Source organism: Capsicum annuum, chromosome 12 (genome assembly GCF_002878395.1).
Source record: "Capsicum annuum cultivar UCD-10X-F1 chromosome 12, UCD10Xv1.1, whole genome shotgun sequence".
Taxonomy (NCBI): domain Eukaryota; kingdom Viridiplantae; phylum Streptophyta; class Magnoliopsida; order Solanales; family Solanaceae; genus Capsicum; species Capsicum annuum.
Window position 1 is genome coordinate 212924885 of NC_061122.1, and position 5147 is coordinate 212930031.

The following is a 5147-nucleotide window of genomic DNA, read 5'->3' on the forward strand; positions in this document are numbered from 1 at the left end:
TTGTGAAAGAATTGACAGATTTATTTTTTAAATTTGGTTAAATTTTAAATTAAATTGGCTAAATTAAAAATACCCAAAAACAACAATATTATAAGGAAAAATTACAGAAACTAGCATCCTTAAGACTATAATTACAATAAATAACAACATTTTTTCAAAATCTTATAGCAAAAGTAGCAATATTTTACCCACTTCATATTAATAGAAGAATATGTATTTTTCAGTTGTGCATATGTATTTATGAGTAATACATATATATTTGTATATGTATTTATATAGCAACATTTTACTTAAATACAAATACAATTTGTTATTTTTCGTAATTATGAAACTGTTGCTATAAAAGTTATAATTAAAGCTACATAGTTGCTATTTCTGAAATTTTCCCATATAATAACATTAACAAACAACAGTCCAATTGACCTACTTAGGCCCAACAACAATCAGCCCAACAGCAGCCCATACCACACCCTTCATCAGCCCAACACCAAACCACTAAACCCAACAGCCCAAATGGCTGACCCGGCCCATATGTTCCTTTCCTTTTTTAATAATCAGCCTCGACAACGTAACAACCGACAACAACAGCTTTAACGCTGTGACAGAAAAACAACGACAAAAACCAATCCCAACAATAACGTTCACGGAACCAAAACGGCGTTCAACAAATCAATAGCAAAATCTCAAATCGGCCAAAGTTCAGAAAGCTTTCATCTTTTCTGCTTGGGATTCACTAATTTGGGCAAAAAATTAATTGTTCAAATTCTGTTGGTTAGAATCAACTCGCGGTGGTGGAATTTCATTCGATTAAAAGCTCGTCGTCCTGGTGTCGCTGCTCGAAAACAGGTGAACGTTCGTCCTTGTTACATTCCTTTCCTTGCATTTGAATGTCATAAATATGGAATCTTGCAAATAATCATGAGCATGGATTGGTCTGGTTGTATTGTTGTGTGGTAATGATGATATAATCGGTCAAAATTGAGAGTTTGCTCGATTATGTGTGAATTGTTAGAAAATTTTGAACTTTCAACAGTATGTTGGTATGTGGGTTGCTTTGAAGTAGGAAGTGTGGTTCACCATTAGGTCATGCTCGTAATAATGTCATTTTCTTTTTTTGTGTGCTTTATCTTTTCCCGGCTTTTGTGTCAAAGCAGATTTGTAGGCAATCTATCTTTGGATGATGGCATTTTCTATGTCCGTTCTTTTACCCCTTTTCCTTCTGTAGTAAGAGGCAGTGGAGTGATTGTACGCGGTAGTGTTTTGATTTTGTACTCTCTTGCTGATGGCATCCAAGTCGTAATTTTGAGTTGTATTACTATATTTGGTTGCTCGCTGGATAGGGTGAAATCTTTTTATAGCATTTTCTGGGTCAGATACAGGGAAGTTTGTACATGAATAGAATTAATAAATGAAACATGAATGGAGGATTATAAATGATGATAGTTTGTCGTTTTTACAGTGTTATGTGATATCCTGTTATATGTTCTCTAAGCCTTGAATCCTGTGGGAGATACATGTCTTGCAACCTTTTTTTTCCCTCACTCTGTTCAATTAGATTAATATATTGAAATTGTATTTGATTTTCTTGATTTGTGCGTTTTAATAATATGCTAGTTTGTTCATATCAGTTTCCTTTTAGAAATATGGTCTCTTTTGTTATATATGCATGCTGGAAAAGTGTTGGGGTCTTATTTTTCTATTTATTTTATTTTATTTGTTTTCTTTTGGGCTTGCATCATGTGCCTTTTCTTTGGTTCATGCATTTTGATGGTAATACCTCTTGTTTATTTTAAGTTTTAGGTTTAGAAACTTTGTATCTTTGGCATATATATATATATATATATATATATATATATATATATATATATATATATGCACGTAGGAACAATCATTTTGTTGGATACATATTCCTCAAAATGATGACCGTATTTTGCCTTACTCTTTCATCACTTAATTCTGACATATTCTTACTAAAATCTCTCTTTGATCAAATATACTAAAATGTATCCCTTTGATGTAACGTATATTAAAAGGATATGAAGAAAGGTCGTAATTTGCATCGTAATTGCATATCATGAAACTATGTCTCATGGTGAACAAAAATGCATTAGTTTCGTTTCCCTTCTTTCGGTTAAGTCTTGTTGTATACTTGTATGGATACTAATCCTTATCTCATTTTTTTTTTATGCATGAATGCCCTTGTTCAGTCCTTTTGGACTCTTTCCTTCCATCCTTGTCGAGTTGAATCCGACATCGAGTCAAAACCTCAAGACGAAGTCCTAAAAGGACTTTTAGTGAACCAGTATACAGTGATATACACATTATGGAGGCCGGTATATGCGTGATACACGTTAAAAATAAGAAAAGGGAGCAGATGATGATGATGGACGACTTCATGTCGTGCATATATGACCGAAATACATTCATATATACACTGGATATACACAAAAACGCGGGGAAATGTCTGTAATATACAGCTGATATACATGCAAAAAAAAATGGACCTACAGTCCATAAAATGAGAGGCCCAAAGATTGGCAGCTCACTCTTGGGCCAATAAAAGGGGCCCAACTCTAACTTTTAATCTCCTTTTTCTTATAATTTACAATTTATGCTTGTCTGTTTGTATTATTTTTTGGAAAAATTTCAGAAATAGCAACTCTGTAGCTTTAATTATAACTTTTATAGCAACAGTTTCATAATTATGAAAAATAGCAAATTGTATTTGTATTTAAGTAAAATGTTGTTATATAAATACATATACAAATATATATGTATTACTCATAAATACATATGCATAACTAGAAAATACATATTCTTCTATTACTATAAAGTGGGTAAAATATTGCTACTTTTGCTATAAGTTGAAATTTTGAAAATGTATTGCTATTTATTGTAATTATAGTCTTAGGGATGTTAGTTTCTGTAATTTTTCCTTATTTTTTACTCAATTAACCTAGTGACTTCCCATGTTGTTGCCATTTCATTTATCTCGAATATCTCATTTATTACATATTTTTTTCCACTTATTTCATAAAAAGAAGTAAAAATGAGTACTTTAGTCCAAATGATATTTTGTTCATATGACTAAATAGTCTACTTGGGTAAAAAAATATACATAATTCTCTTCAAGCTCGAAAAGTTTTTTTTTTTTTCGTAAATTCTAACTTTCTATAATTAATAAAATGTTTTTTTTGATACTTTCTTGATATTTTTCAAAAGTGTTAGCCATAACAAAATGATCATCTTTATGACAATAAATGATGGTAAATAATTATATGATCTTCTTTTTCCATAAAAATCAACTTATTTTCTCTTCAAAATCAAATGTGTCACCGAGTCTAGATAGGTTTTCTTTTTAATTCAAGTAAGGCATTTCATATCCTTTCTTAGAAAATAATTACGAATTAAGTAAAATATTTTCTCAAGTAGAATATTTTGCAACTTTTTTTTTTTCAAAATTTAATCATAAATATGACGGAATAGTTTTCTTAAAATTAATAAGTAGGAATATGTTGTAGCTTCCTTTCTAAATTAAGTAGACTATTGCTCATTGAATTAACAAATGTCAATTTTGAGTAAAATATAGGGATAATATTCACAAAAATACCTGAACTTTGATCGGATTTTCAGTTGAGCATACTGAACTTTGCGGGGGTCCTATTTACTGAACTTTGCGGGGGTCCTATTATCCCCTAGATTTTTTTTTTATATTTTAATGACATATATCTGCCCACTTAGACACGTGTATATGAGGTTTGCGTGTGTATTACACGCGTCAATACACGTGTATAAATGAGATCGACGCATGTATTACACCGCCAGCTGTCGAAACTGGGTATAGAGTTTCGGGGAGAGGGGGGAGGGGGGGAATTAAATTCACTTTAAAAAGTCTAGGGGGTAATAGAACCACCGCAAATTTCAGTATGCTCAACTGAAAATCCGATCAAAGTTAAGGTATTTTTGTGAGTATTATCTCTAAAATATATAATTTGAGTATTTTAAAATCAACCTTTTCGTAAAGTTAGACACCTTTTTAAGTTAGTCAAGAAATAAGTCTTTTGGTGAACCGTTTTAAAATGGACGCTCCTAAGTGCTGTAAAAATCTTTTTAGGGCGTTAACTGAACCCTTACTCAGTTTCTCTTTTTTCAAAGGTTTATTTCTGTTTTTAAATCTTTGAAATCCCTTTAAAGTTTTTTTTCCTTGATGATTTCGATAAAAAAATCAAGTGGCGACTCTGTTAATTTTTTTCAAAATTATTTTGAATATTTTGAAAAGATCAAAAACTATTTTCTTTAAAATAAAACCCGAAAAGGGACAAAACAGAAATGCCGACTTTGCTGGGGATATTTTAACTAGGTTAGATGTTTGATTTCCTCTTTTGACTAACTGTTTAAATTACCTATGTGTTTATATGTTTCGATTCTGCGAAGTTTAACTATCGCATCTCTTGGCATATTCCTGCATTTATTGATAAATTATTTTGGATTTCGTGGATATCCCGGCACCTGTTGTTCAATTCCAAATAAAGTGTTGGAAACACGATGATTTATTAGCACGTGAGTCGCCTGATGACTGTTCGTATTTTCAAATTCATGTCATCTGCTTGAGAACCTAGTTCAAACCAACTCTAGACACCTAGAATAGAGCGAAACCAAAACCCTATTTTTAGGCATGAGCCTAGGACGACCCAATACCCGAGGGTGGGGTATTGAACCCATTAGAAAACTTGCCCTGCATTTATTGACCCCGAGTCAATTACAGACGAATCGTGTTTATGTGTTGAATAAAATATACGTTTGTTTAATCCAATCCATCATTCTTTGGGGTTGGGGGAAGGCTCATCTTTGTCTGCTTTCGTGTAGGATATGGCTCAACTGCATTCTCGCAAAAAGTTCAAGATGGTTACTGGACCCAACAACTCTCTGAAACTATGGTGGGATTGCATGAGCGGAGAAGAAATAAAGATTGTTAGAACACATATCGGGCATTTGCCTTCGTTGATCGAGATGGACGTTTGGCCCAAAATGATTCATGTGCTGACGACCTTTTGGGATGATCAGAATATAGTGTTTCACTTTGGGGATGTTGAATTGACTCCCACTATTGAAGAGGTATTGATTTGTTACAAGAGTACTGAAATGTG

The 5147-nt window shown here is 32.4% G+C and overlaps 1 long non-coding RNA gene across 1 annotated transcript; it reads left to right on the top strand.

Annotated features, from left to right (window-relative positions):
* The first annotated feature begins 375 nt into the window (after positions 1-375).
* Positions 376-2712, top strand: LOC124889372. The gene is made up of 2 exons (XR_007048318.1): positions 376-846; positions 2208-2712. It is a non-coding gene; the product is annotated as an uncharacterized LOC124889372 (long non-coding RNA).
* Positions 2713-5147: the final 2435 nt, after the last annotated feature.